This window comes from Capsicum annuum, unplaced genomic scaffold (genome assembly GCF_002878395.1).
Source record: "Capsicum annuum cultivar UCD-10X-F1 unplaced genomic scaffold, UCD10Xv1.1 ctg83355, whole genome shotgun sequence".
NCBI lineage: Eukaryota > Viridiplantae > Streptophyta > Magnoliopsida > Solanales > Solanaceae > Capsicum > Capsicum annuum.
Genome location: NW_025894220.1, coordinates 365866 through 381416, shown reverse-complemented (window position 1 = coordinate 381416; position 15551 = coordinate 365866).

Genomic DNA, 15551 nt, shown 5'->3' with positions numbered 1-15551 from the left:
TCTTGAGTTATGTCAATTTTTATTTTAGTTCAGATATGCATGCTTTTGTCAGTTTCCATCAAATAGTTTCAGACCTAGTATCCATACATGATCCTCAGTTCAGTTCTATAATATGTTCAGCTTTACATGAGATTTACATATAGTATTCATTATTTACCGCTTCCCAGCTTTAGTCCTACTTATTCTAAAAAAGTAAAGTTTTAAGAAACTAAGTATAGTGATTCACCAGCTTATCAGATTATATTTGTTACGCACGTTTTAAGATACTTCAGCTTTTCAGTTGATTTCAATCTCTTGGTGAGTCTACTTGCACTTAGCATGTATGTTTTAAGATTACATATATATTCAGTTTTACTTATTGTATTCACCCCCTCTTACCAAGTACATTGCAGAAGTACTGATCCACATATATTTCTATGTGCTACATTGTCTCGTAATGTAGGTACCAGTAGTAGCCTACACATCATAATCAGACAGTTGCAGCTTCCAGCCAACAGGTAATGAGTTCTCCTATTTTGGGGACTCCAGTCAGTTGTAGTCCATGTACTTTATTTTTATTATTCATGTGTATTGATTAGTGTCAGTTGGAGGGATGTCATAGCTATCTATAGTTAGTATAGTAGAGGCTTCATAGATAGTTAGTCAGAGTCATGAAATGTAAATTTCAGTTCTCTCTTCAGTTTTATCAGGTTGTAAACTCTATCAGTATTATATTTATCCAAATAATGCCATGATTATGTTTTCATACAGAAAATTTAGCTGTTTTATATATTCTAAATTAGTTGCTCATGTATCATGCCACTTTATGGGTTAGCTTGGGATCACTTGTGGTTCTAAGTATTATGTTACAACTAGGGAGTAGTCTCAGTCATGACAATAGGGGTTGTGTGATGTCGGTCCATGGTAGGAAGACCTTGTTGGATCTAATAGAGTTGGATATTTTAGACTTTGATGTGATTTTAGGGATGGATTGGTTGCATTCGTGCTATCAATCTCTTTATTGTCGGACCCAAAAGGTCCATTTCTACTTCCCAAATGATCTTATTATTGAATGGAAAGGCAGTTCCCTAGTGCCAAAGGAAAGTTTTATTTCGTATCTTAGAGCCCAAATTTGGTTTCTAAAGGGCGTCTTTACCACTTAGTACATGTTAAGGATTCTAGATCTGAAGGTCATTCTTTGCAGATTTCCCTAAGGTCTGTGAATTTCCTAAGGTATTTCCTGATATTTCTCTTGATAGGGAAATTAATTTTGGGATTAATCTTCTTTTAAACACTTATCCTATCTCTATCTCTTTTTAAAGGATGGCTCTGACTGAGTTGAAGAAACTCAAGGAGCAGTTGAAAGATCTTCTAGAAAAGAGTTTTATCCACCCTAGTGTGTCTTCATGGGGTGATCATATGATCTTCGTGTGTTAAAAGGATGGTTCCCTTTAGATATGTATTGACTACCGCCAATTAAATAAGGTAACCGTGAAGAATATGTATCCACTTTCGAGAATTGATGATCTTTTAATCAACTTCAGGGTGCTAAGTTTTTTTCTAAGATTGATTTTTGGTCTGGGTACCATTAGTTGAAGATTTGGGAGGTGGATATTCCAAAGACTGCTTTCGAAACCCGATATGGTCATTTTGAGTTTTTAGTGATGTTTTTGGCTTGACAAATCGACAACAACATTTATGAATCTTATGAATCGAGGTTTCTATCAATTTCTGGACTTGTTCGTTATTGCCTTTATTAATGATATTTTGGTGTATTTCAAGGGTGAGACGGATCATGCCGATAACTTTTGCCTTGTGTTGTAGACCCTAAAGGATCACGTTTGTATGCAAAGTTCTCTAAGTGTGAGTTCTAGTTGAATGTTGTGACTTACGTGGGTCGTGTTATTTCTAGTGAAGGGATCATGGTGAATCCACATAAATTGCGGTGGTTAAGAAATGGCTTATACCCTCGACTCCAACCGATATTCAGAGTTTCTTGGGTTTAGCCAGCTATGATATAAGGCTTATAGAAAGTTTTTCTTCTATACCTTCCCCATTGATTAAGTTGACTCAGGAGAAGGTAAAGTTCTTATGGTCTGATGCTTGTGATAGTAATTTAGAGAAGCTAAATGATAAGTTGACTTCAGTATTGGTTTTGACTCCGCCTAAGGGCTTTGATAGTTTTGTTGTCTATTGTGATGCATCCCAGGTGGGATTAGGCTGTGTGTTGATGTAGCATGGCAAGGTGGTTTATTATGCTTCTAGACAGTCGGTTCGTTGTGGTGAAATGGTGAGCTTCCATTCTCCTAAAGGCTTAGGCCTTTCACCTGCTTTTATTTTCAAATTTTAGTTGATATTTTTCATTATCATCAACATTATCATTGTCATCTGTCAGAGTCGGGGGCATGTCCCGACCGAAATAGGTTTTAGTTCTTTATTTAGAAGATTTTGTTGGATTACTGTGGACTTGGTTGATGTTGGTCGGTTATTGGTTATGGATCATAGAAGTATTTTTTATTCTTTAAGTGTAAGAGTCCACAAAATTCTTAGCTTAAGTCAGTCCTTTAGGCTTGACAAGGGATCCCAGACTTAGAATATTTTAGCTAAGTAGTCAGAATTAGTGTTATTTTAGCCTCCAAAGGTTGGCAATGTTATATTGGGACCTTTACGTCTATTAAATGTCGATATTTGAGTTAATTCATGATCAGGAATGTCCATAAGTGTTTTCGAAGAAGTTTTGGATTTTTTGGACCTCGTTTAGATTATGTTTGAGTGCCCAAAAGAGATGCGTCGACCATCGTGTTGATAAGATAGTTTTTCTCCAGCTTTAGTGCAAATTTCAGTGAATCAATGCAGACTCGACGCGGCGCATTAGCTATTGCATCGATACCAATGATGCGACGCATCGAGTATTACAGTTTTTCAGTTATTAAAAGAACGCATCCTTGGGGGTATTTGGGTCTTTTCCCACGTCCTTCAGCCTCCAAAACACGAAATTAATCCCTTTAGAGAGCAACTATACTCATTCATTCTCCAATTTTCTCAAGAACAAACCCCTAGGTGTTCAAATCATAATTCAAAAACTCAAGAACTCACCATTAACTTTCAGAAATTCATTAACTAAGGTATGTGAAGTGTTCATCCAAGGGTTCCTTCCACCCTTGGAGTCAAAGAAACTCTTTTAAAGTTCATGTAGAGTGATTTCATGATTTCCATGATTTGGATTAAAGTGTATTCACGATTTATTGCAAGATTCATGTAGAGTTAATTGATATGTGTGCCTTATCATATGAATCCATGTTGAAACTCTTGGAATTGTGAAATTGGAATTGAATTATGATGCCTACATGTTGTGTTTGTATTATGTGCATATATTATGCCCCACAAGTGTTTGATGAATTATCTATGTGAGTTGAATAGTGAAATTATATCATGTTAGCTTGTATGCAAGTTCATGTCATGCAAGTGTTAGGTTGAATGCCCAATGATTTAATGATGAGTAAATAGTAATTAGCATGTCTCAAGATTTTATCATGTCTTTTAAGTTTATGCTATTGATTCCTGGGGGTATTTAATACCCGACACTTTAGCTACTTGTGTAGTGCCATGGTTAGTCACAGGGTAGATCCAGTCATGTCTCGATCAGTAGAATTCAGTTAGTTAACAGAATATAGTGGTATTTCGTCAGTCCACAGAACTCAGTGAACTCAGTTCAGTTTAATTATACAGTACGATCAGTAACAGTTCAGTCTAGCCTAGTACAGTTTAGAATTCAATACAGTGTCTATTCAATTGGTAGTAGGATTCAGCACCGAGTGAATCCAAGGATGGGGACTCACCTGCTAGTAGAGGGTGAACTCCTTAGAAGCAGTCCTTGCATTCCATAACTACATAGACAGCGTAGGTGGAGACATCAACCTGCCAATTGAGGGTTATGAGGTAATCTACCTGCCACTTGATGGTACCACCATTCTCGTTTAGAGTACCTGCTAGATGAGGGTGACTCATCACTTCCTTACCCATGGCACGGTATTGACACCCTTCCAACTGGAGTTACAGGTTGGACCCCAAGTCAGTTAGAGAAGGGGTATGTCAGTTAGATGATTACTTCCTACAGTCTCAGTTTCAGATTCAGTCTGAGTATGGAACTCAGTTTAGTTCTCCAGATTCAGGACTGCCAGACATAGTCTCTTAGCTCAATACGGGACTCAGTATAGTTCCACAGAATCAAGACTGCCACATACAGTCATTCAGTTACTAGTAATCCAGTATTCGGTGTTATTATAATCTTAGTACAATTTTTATATTCATGCATGTACTCTCACTCAGTCATACTCATGTTATTCAGATATTATTATTCATGCATGTGAACCCATGCACTTCAGCCTACCTCACTGAGCATACCAGTACATTCAAAGTACTGACGCATGCCTTTTTTTACACTATGATGACTTATATCATAGGTTCAGATGCACGGGCTCCAGACCTCCCTTAGCAGTTCAGATTTTCAGAAGTCAGCGTAGTGATGAGTCCTCATACTTTGAGGACATAGTTGTTTTTAGTATTTCAGTATTATTTTCAGTAGTCAAAGTTAGTTGGGGACTTGTCCCATCAACTCCATAGTTCAGACAGTCTAGAGGCTTCTTCAGACTAGAGTAATTTTAGACAGTTGTTCAGTTTTTTAGTACTTATATTCAGTATTGGTATTTTGATATTGCATCTAGATTTATTTACAGATTTAAACATTATGGCATATGTTTCCGCCTATTTCTGCAATTATTACAGTATTTATTACATAGTTATTACCGCAGGTACCAGTCATGGGTTAGTTTGTGATCCTTTAGGATTATGAGCACTGTGTAGCGTCCGGGGTACAGACTCGAGGCATTACAAACTTGGTATCAGAGCCTAAGGTTCAACAATGTCCTAGGTAGTCTGAAAGTCGTATTTAGTCGAGTCTTATACATGGGTATGTTGCATGCCACACTTATGGACAAGAGGCTACGAGATGTTTTAGGAAAATTTTTCCTTCTTTCAGTATTCATGTTGTGTGAGTGAGCATGAGCTCTAGTTAAACTCTCAGTCTAATCTTTTCTCTCCTATTTATAGAAATATACCTCTAAGAGGACTAAGGAAAGAGAAATGGGAGATCATCCAGAACCCCAGTCCGTCCAACCAGATCCACTGGACGAACGTATCTCCCATGCTAAGTTCAGAGTAGCCTTTACCACCCTAGATCATTCTGTGGTAGCCTAAAATAAACGCCCAACTGCCATTCTGTCCAACCCAGTGGCCAATACTGCTGCTACTATGATTTAGAAATTTACCTAAATGAACCCTCCATCGTTTATCGAGTCTAAGTCAGATGAGGACCCTCAGGAATTTCTTGATCAGGTGCAGAAGGTTACTGATATTATGGGGGTAACTACTGCTGAAAATACTGAGTTGGCTGCATATCAGTTGCAGGATGTGTCTCACTCATGATTTAAATAGTGGAAGGCAGAAAGGGCCATAGAAGCAGGGCTCATAGAGTGGGAGGAGTTTGCCACTGCTTTTCTAGATAGGTTCTTCCTAGTGGAGTTGAGGAAAGTGAAGGTTTTGGAATTGATCAATCTGAAGCAGGGAAATAAGATAGTGAAGGAGTATTCTCTCAAGTTTACTTAATTAGCTAGATATGCTCCTCATGTGGTGGCAAAAAGCAAATCTCAAATGAGTAAATTTGTATCAAGGGTATCTAGCATCATGGTCAATGAGTGTAGGACTGCAATGTTTATTAAGGAGATGGACTTATCCAGGCTCATGGTCCATGCTTAGCAGATAGAAGAGTCCAAGAATAAAGAGAATGAGAGGGAGAGAAAGAGAGCAAAAATAGGTAGTTTCAACTTTGCTTAGCCTAAGTCAGAGGGTGGGAATCATTCCCAGTTCCGCCTGAAATCTTCAGTCCCAGCTCCGTCCTCAGCCAGTGCTCCTATGCCAAAATTCAGAGACGGCAATAGGGATAGGACACCAGGCCCTAAACCCCAGGGCAGTGTTAGCAGTGCTCGAACCAATCTTCTTTGTAGGAAGTGTGGCAAAAACCACCAAAGTATCTATGTGCGGGTAGCGATATATATTTTGGGTGTGGTAAGCCAGGAAACAGAGTCAGAGATTGTCACCAGTTAGGTTCTCAAGGTTAGAATAACCATCCTCTAGTTTAGTTCGGTCGCCCGAATTAGTAGGGTGCCACTTCCAGTGGTACCAGTAGACAACGCCCAAATAGACTCTATGCTCTTCAGTCCCGACAAGATCAGGAGAGTTCCCCTAATATGGTTACTGTTATGTTACAAGTTTTCCATTTGCATGTTTATGCTTTGCTAGATCCAGGAGCTTCTTTGTCCTTTGTTACTCCATATATAGCAGTTGATTTCAGAGTCAGTCCCAAAATTCTAGCAGAACCTTTCTCAATCTCTACTCCAGTGGGTAAATCCATCATAGCAAGCGGGTATATAGGAACTGCCCGATTATGATATCTCAAAAAATCACTTCAACAGACTTAGTCGAATTAGAGATTACTAATTTTGATGTCATTCTCGGCATGGATTAGCTTCATTCCTGCTATGCCTCAGTCGACTACAGAAACAGAATTGTCCCAGTTTCAGTTTCCAAATGAACCTGTCCTAAACTAGAGGGGTAGTACTTCAGTACTTAGGGTTCATATTTTTTCTTACCTTTGGACTAGAAAAATGATATCTAAGGGATGTATCTACCATCTCGTTTAAGTTTAGGACTCTAGTTCAGAAATCCCTACTCTTGAGTCAGTGTCAGTAGCATGTGAATTCGTAGATGTATTTCCTGATGTTCTTCCCGGAGTTTCTCCTAAAAGAGAAATTGATTTTGGAATCGATCTTCTTCAAGATACTCAAACCATATCTATTCTTCCATATAGAATGGCTCCAACAAAACTCAGAGAATTAAAAAAGCAGTTAAAGGATCTCCTAGATAAGGTATTCATCAGACCTAGTGTGTCCCCGTGGGGAACTATAATTTTATTCGTGCATAAGAAAGACGGTTCCCTCAGAATGTGTATTGACTATCGTTAGTTAAATAAAGTCACGACCAAGAACAAGTATCCACCCCCTAGAATCGATGACTTGTTTGTCCAACTTCAGGGTGCTAGTTATTTCTCCAAGATAGACCTTAGATCAGGCTATCATCAGCTCAGAGTCAGGGAGTGTGACATCCCAAAAATATCTTTCAGAACTTGGTATGGTCACTTCGAATTCTTAGTCATGTCCTTTGGTCTTACCAATGCTCTAGCAACTTTTATAGACTTGATGAATCGTGTGTTCAACCAGTACTTGGACATGTTTGTCAGAGTCTTCATAGACGACATTCTTGTCTACTCCTGCAGTCAACATAATCATGTAGACCATCTTAGAATAGTATTCCAGACTCTAAAAATTCATCAATTATTTACCAAATTCAGTAAGTGCAAATTTTTGCTAAGGTCAGTAGCTTTCCTCGGCCATATCATTTCCGGTGATGACATTAGATTTGATCCTTAAAAGACTGAGGCAATGAGAAAATGGCCCAAACCCATCTCTCATTTAGATATCAGGAGTTTCTTAGGCTTGACTGGCTATTACCAAAGGTTTGTTTAGGGTTTTTCATCTATTACATCCCCTGTGTCTAGATTGACTCAGAAGAAAGTCAAATTCCAGTAGTCAGATTCCTGTGAGAAGAGTTTTCAGGAGTTGAAGAATCGACTTACTACAACTCCAGTTTTGACTTTACCAAATGGTTCAGATGGCTTTGTTATGTATTATGATGCCTCCAGAGTTGGCTTGGGGTGTGTTCTAATGCAGAGAGGTAAAGTCATAGCCTATGCCTCTAGGCAGCTTAAACCCCAAGAAAATAATTATCTTACTCATGATCTTGAGTTAGCAGAGTAGTATTTTCCTTAAAGATTTAGAGACACTATTTGTATGGTGTGCACGCCAATGTGTTCACTGACCATAAGAGCCTGCAGTATGTATTTTCTTAGAAAGACCTAAATCTCCGTTAGAGAAGGTGGTTAGAGTTATTAAAAGACTACGACGTGAGTGTCCTGTATCATCCGAGCAATGCCAATGTGGTGGTCGATGCTCTCAGTAGAATGTCCATGGGTAGTAATATTTATGACGAGTACAGTAAGAAGAAGTTAGCTCAAGAAGTTCATCAGCTAGACCAACTAGGTGTTTGCTTAGTCAACTCAGTAGAAGGTAGTGTATGGGTGCAGAGTAGTTTAGAATCATCCCTAGTTTCTGAAGTGAAGAAAAATAGGATAGAGATCCCAGTTTGGTCAAGTTGAAAGAATCAGTCATAGATCAAAAGGTAGAGGTTTTCTCCAAAGGTGGAGATGGAGTTTTGCGTTGTAAGGGTCAGCTATGTATGCTAGGCGTAGATGATTTGAGATAGAAAATTCTTGCATAAGCGTATGGTGCGCGCTACTCTATTCATCAAGGGTCCACTAAGATGTACCGTGATTTGCAGGAGATCTATTGGTGGAGTGGGATAAAGAGATGCATTGCAAAGTTCGTGGCTAAGTGCTCAACATGCCACCAGGTTAAGATTGAGCATCAAAAGCCTAGTGGGTCCATGCAGGAGTTCAACATTCCCACCTGGAAATAAGAAGAAGTGAACATGGACTTTGTCACGGGTTTGCCTCGTACTCCTCGTTAGCATGATTCAATTTGGGTCATTTTTGGTAGGATAACAAAATCAGCTCATCTTCTACCAGTCCATACCTCTTATTCAGCCAAGGATTACACAAAACTCTATATCAGGGAGTTGGTCAGATTACACAGTTTTCTGTTGTCTATCATCTCAGATAGAGGTACCCAGTTCACCTCTCATTTCTGGAAAGCATTCCAAAAAGGTCTTGGTATTCGAGTCCACCTCAGTACAACTTTTCACCCTCAGACAGATGGTCAAGCAGAAAGGACCATTCAGACTTTATAGGATATGTTGCGAGCATGTGTGATAGATTTTAAAGGTAGTTGGGATGACCTCTTGTCTTTGATTGAATTCGCATACAACAATAGCTATCATTCCATTATTCAAATGGCTCCATTTAAAGAGCTTTATGAGAAGAGGTATAGATCTCCTATTAGTTGGTTTGAAGTGGGTGAGGCCGCAGTGGTAGGGCCTGACTTGGTATTTAATATCTTAGAGAAACTCTAGCTGATTAGAAAAAGGCTTAATATAGCTCAGAGCCGACAGAAATCATACGCAGATGTGTGCAGAAAAGATCTCAAGTTCGATATTGGTGACTATATGTACTTGAAGATCTCTCCTATGAAAGGAGTGACGCGGTTTAGCAAGAAGAGGAAACTCAGTCCCTGATATGTTGGTCCTTACCGAATTCTCAATTGTTTAGGAAAGGTGCTTACAAGCTTGAGTTGCCTTCAAATCTATCTTTAGTCCATTCAGTGTTTCATGTATCCTTGCTAAAGAAATGCATAGGTGACCCATCAACCGTAATACCCATAGAGGACATAGATATTCAGAACATCCGCTCTTACAAAGAGATTTCAGTCGTAATCCTTCATTATTAGATTCACAAACTGAGGAACAAAGAAGTCCCTCTAGACAAAGTTCTTTGGTGAAATCAGTTCGTTGAGGGAGCTACTTGGGAAATAGAAGCATATATGCGGACCAAGTATCCTCACCTCTTCTCTGCAAACTCAAATTCAGCTCAAGGTAATAGTTTTCCCTAAGCTTATTCATTTTTATGTTTAGATTTCGGTTATAAACCTGGTATCAGTTATCATTTCATGGTCATTCATATGTTCATACGTCAGTTCAGTCATGTATTCATGCATCAGATATGCATGGTCAGTCTGATAATTCAGTGTATTAGTGATCTCAGTCATGAAACCATGCTTCAGTTATGCGTGCCCAATGTCTAAGTCCAGCCTCCCAATATTCTCAGTCTCGGTAGTCTCATTCGAAGATGAATGTTCCTAAGGGGGAGATAATGTAAGACCCCATAAAATTCTTAGCTTAAATCTGTCATTTAGGCTTGACAAGGGGTCCCAGACTTAGAATATTTTAGCTAAGTATTCAGACTTAGTTTTATTTTAGCCTCCGAAGGTTGGCAATCTTATTTCATAACCTTTACGTCCATTAAATATCGATATTTGAGTTAATTCATGATCAGGAATGTCCATAGGTATTTTCGGACAAGTTTTAGATTTTTTTGACCTCGTTTAGATCATGTTTAAGTGCCTAAAAAAGTGGGTTGACGCAATCTCAATGCGTCGCGTCGATAAGATAGTTTTCCCCAGCTTCAATGAAAGTTCTAATGAATCAACGTGGACTCGACACGGACTCAACGCGGCGTGTTGGCTATCACGGTGATGCCAATGACGCGGCGCATCGGGTAACACAGTTTTTCAGTCATTAAAAAACGCGTTCTTGCTGGTATTTGGATCTTTTTCCACGTCCTTCAGCCCCCAAAACACAAAATTAATCCATTTAGAGAGTAACTATACTCATTCATTCTCTAATTTGCTTAAGAACAGTACCCTAGGTGTTCAAATCTCAAATCAAGAACTCACCATTAACTTTCAGAAATTCATCAACTAAGGTATGTGAAGTGTACATCCAAGGGTTCCTTCCATCCTTGGAGTCAAAGAAACTCTTTTAAAGTTTATGTAGAGTGATTTCATGATTTACATGATTTCGATTAAAATGTATTCACGATTTATTGCAAGATTCATGTAGAGTTAATTGATATGTGTGCCTTATCATGTGAATCCATGTTGAAACTCTTGGAATTGTGAAATTGGAATTGAATTATGATGCCTACATGTTGTGTTAGTATTATGTTCATATATTATGCCCCACAAGTGTTTGATGAATTGTCCATGTGAGTTGAATAGTGAAATTATATCATGTTAGCATGTATGCAAGTTAATGTCATACAAGTGTTAGCTTGATGCCCAATGAATGAATGATGACTAAATAGTAATTACCATGTCTCAAGATTTTGTCATGTCTTTTAAGTTTATGCTATCGAGTCCTGGGGGTATTTAATACCTGATAATTTAGCTGCTTGTCTAGAGCCATGGTTAGTCATAGAGTAGAATCAGTCATGCCTCAATATAGAATTTAGTCAGTTAATGGAATATAGTAGTATTTCGTCAGTCCACAGAACTCAGTGAACTCAGTTCAGTTATACAGTAGGATTAGTAATAGTTTAGTCTAGCCTAGTACATTTTAGAATTCAGTCCAGTGTCTATTCAGTTGGGAGTAGGATTCAGCACCGAGTGAACCCAAGGATGGGGACTCACCTGCCAGTAGAGTGTGAATTCCTTAGAAGCAGTCCTTGCACTCCAGAACTGCATAGCCAGCATAGGTGGAGACATCAATCTGCCAGTTGAAGGTTGATGAGGTAATCTACCTTCCAATTAAGGGTTGATGAGGTGATCTACATACCACTTGATGGTACCACCATTCTCGTTTAGAGTACCTTCCAGATGAGGGTGACTCAACACTTGTCCTTACCTATGGCACAGTATTGATACCCTTCCAACTGGGGTTACAGGTTGGACCCCAAATCAGTTAGAGAAGGGGCATGTCAGTTAGATGATTACTTCCCACAGTCTCACTTTTAGATTCAGTCTCAGTATAAAACTCAGTTCAGTTCCACAGATTCAGGACTGTCAGGCACAGTCACTCAGCTTAGTACGGGACTAGTATAGTTCCACAAAATCAAGACTGCTATATACAGTTATTCAGTTACCAGTAATCCAGTATATAGTGTTATTATGATCTCAGTACAGTTTTCATATTCATGCATGTACTCTCATTCAGTCATACTCATGTTATTTAGATATTATTGTTCATGCATGTGAACCCATGCGCTTCAACCTACCTCACTGAGCATACCAGTATATTCAAAGTACTGACACATGCTTTTCTTTTGCGCTATGATGTCTTATATCATAGGTTCAGATGCACGGGCTCCAGAGCACCCTTAGTTGTTTAGATTTTTAGTAGTCAGCATAGTGGTGAGTCCTTATAGTTTGAGGACATGGTTGTTCTCAGTATTTCAGTATTAATTTTAGTATTCAGAGTTAGTTGGGGACTTGTCCCATTAACTCCACAGTTTAGACAGTCTAGAGGCTTCTTCAAACTAGAGTATTTTCAGACAGTTGTTTATTTTCTTAGTACTTATATTCAGTATTGGTATTTTGATACCGCTTCCAGATTTATTTACAGATTTGAACCTTATCGCATAAGTTTCCTCCTATTTCCATAATTATTACAGTATTTATTACACAATTATTGTATCAGGTACCAGTTATGGGTAAGCTTGTGGTCCTTCGAGATTATGAGCACCATGTAGCGTCCGAGGTATAGACTCGGGGCGTTACATTAAGTTTATCTTGTTATATGTTCAAAATTCATCCGATGACAGGGATGTTGTGTTGTTTGGTTAGGCACAAAAGGGATAATCTCTGGTCTATGTCAGACTTGAGATGCCCGTCACAGCCAGGCCTTGGTTCGGGTCATGACAACTCATCAGGAAGTTTTTGCACATCCTCTAATCCATGCAAAGATTTGGACGTAGTTATTGTGAACCTGACATTTGTTAAGAAAGTGTCAGTATCTCCTAAAGTATTTGAACTTACAGAAGCAAGAATTATTTGAGAAGAGAAAGTGTATCGAGTAGAATTAATTTGAAAATTAGTTTTTGACAAGACCAAGAGAGTGGGGCAACAAAGTGTATCTTTGTAGAAAAAATTTTAATGGATAGAAGACATTATAAAAGGCATACATTAGTGGAGCATTCTTCCGATAAGAACTACAAAAGGGAATTTAAAGAGTCTTAAGAACTATAAAAGGGAACTAAAAGAGTCTTAAGAACTATAAAAGGGAATTTAAAGAGTCTTTAATTAAGTAAGCAAAGGAAGAGATTAGGTCACTACATATTGTAAGATCAAAAATTCAATTTTTAAAGAAAGTAAAATGTCAAGCCATGATGATACATTTACTTCTGACATATGTTCCATATGTATAGACAAGTATTTACTTGATTCAGAAACATACAACACGTCTTGCAGCCACAGTTTTTATTTTAACTGCATTGAGACTTGGTTGCTTAAAAATTTAAGTTGCCCTATGTGTCACTACAAGTTATTACTAATGGAGTTAGAGGCTGAGCTCGAACTTTAAGTTTATAGATTCTTCATTCTACAAAATAAAATTCATGGGGTTTTTCAAGTATAAATACAAGGTCTATGCCAAACCTATTGGGTTTTATAGAACTCAAAAATTAACTTCAGTCTAACTGATCCGCCCCTAAAGGATTTGAAATAGAAGTGATGATTTCTCTCTTATAAATTAATGTATCTTTTGCTTTTTTTATAGAAAGGTTATATAGTTACTATAGTAGTTAAAGAAAATTTCACGTTTAACTTTGTGTTGTGCTTCACTACTATTATTTAGAAAGAAGAAGAAACATGCGAAAGAAAGGAAGAAGAAGAAAGATAGAGAAGAGAGGTGAAGAACGCTGGAGCAACGAATTTTTGACATATAATAAATAGCAAAATGACAAAAATATCCTCAGATAATGAAACAAACATGTTGAAACAGGATTCTTCTATAATAGTAGGATGCATGATTAAAATTAAAGATTCATAACTTGGAGAAATATAACACTCTTGTGCATCACTTATTTGTTTTATACTTTATACCACTTTAATTTGTATACCAAGAAATATTCTAAGAACATTAAGAAAAGTATTAAACCAATCCTTTATGAAAACTTAGGATGACATTTAAGAGAAAAAAATAATTTCATAAAAGCTCTATTGAAGAACAACATTTTGCAGTTCAACATGGACATAACTAACCACAAAAGCTCATTTTAATATATAATTAAATATCCTACAAGGGATCATCAATTAGAATTTAGAATAACATAACTTTATTTCATGACCCAAATGGCCATAAGTGGCACCCACACTAATCCGTGAGAGAACCATCTAACTCAAACCATTACCTAATCATTTAGTCAACAATAAGTCAGGATTATCATAAAAATCAACCAATAATAAATGATCCAAGTCTAATCATTACAAATACTGAAATCATACAAACTACTTATTAAAATTTCCAAGACCCAAAAGTCATCGTACAATAGTTTCTAAAATAAAAATCATGTCCAAAAGAGATATCCAAAATAAAGAAAATAAGGAATGTCTCATTTCCCAAAATATGGACAAGAACTAATATGATGATCCATGTCAGCCTGCAGATAGAGTTCTCACCCTTGGATCGAGATCTGCTATCAAATGCTAGAGATGAGGTTGTGTTTGAGCGTCTGGAACACTTTCTGCACTCAACAAAAGAAGAGTACATGGTAGTATCAGTACAAACTACTATGTACTGGTAGGTATAACTGTGTACAACATAAATTGAATAACAAGTAGACATGCATCAACACATAGCAAGTATTCAGTGAATCAAAAAATACATCAATAATGGGCCAAATAATGCTTACAAATAAGACATGTAACCACCAAAAGTATCAATCATACTATAAACACCCACATAATCAATAATAATATCATAAGTAACAACTATGTCCTTCTAAACCTCCTAATTAGAACGTCATTAGCTTTTTATCAGGTTATTACACTATACAATCTCTCAAAATCAACACTAGTCTATACACACATGCTAAAGACTTATTTTTTCCAACTAATCATGACTTACAGGAAACAATCTAAGTCCATGTACAGTATCGACGTGGTACCCAATTCTTCATAAATAAGTAATATCAATATCCATATTCATACCGGCGTGGTACCCGATCCTCCATAACCATATTATATATATTTTACTAAATTTACAAGTGCACTTAAAATCATATGGGAATTTGATCAAGTTCGAATTTAAATTTATTCATACAAGTATCAACAATTCAAAGATCATCAAATTCAAGTATGTCCAAAGCCCAATCAACAAGCATCCAATTTAGGAACATACACACAATTATCGAGTCTAAACTATAATTAAACTGTAACCTACCTCAACCGAAGGACCTGAATGCAAGCTATTTTGCAAGGGCCTTGCCCTTCCATAAAGCTTTCGAATGGTTTAGATCTGTCAAAATACATAACCCATAAGAGTATTAATTTAATGACACCTATTTTATAAATTCCTACTCTAAGAATTTTAGGCCTAAAACCTAGGGTTGTCAAAATAGTGATGGATAATCATATGCGAAATATGGTAACCCGGAGCTAAACATACAACAATGAATCATATTATGTACCGTGCGTGCAGTTTCTCTTTGATTTCATTTGTTGTTGTTTTTTCATGCAAATATTATTAAATTATTATTATTAATAGAGTTGAAATATTTCTTGAGTGGAATATTAATAAAGACAAAATAATACTCATTCTCTTTACCTACACCATTATTGACCATCATTGGCACCATTATATACCCCATTAATTCCTACCCAAAATTAAACCCACCAGTGAATAATTTACATTGCAGTTAAACCAATCTAAAACCACGAGTTACAAACTTC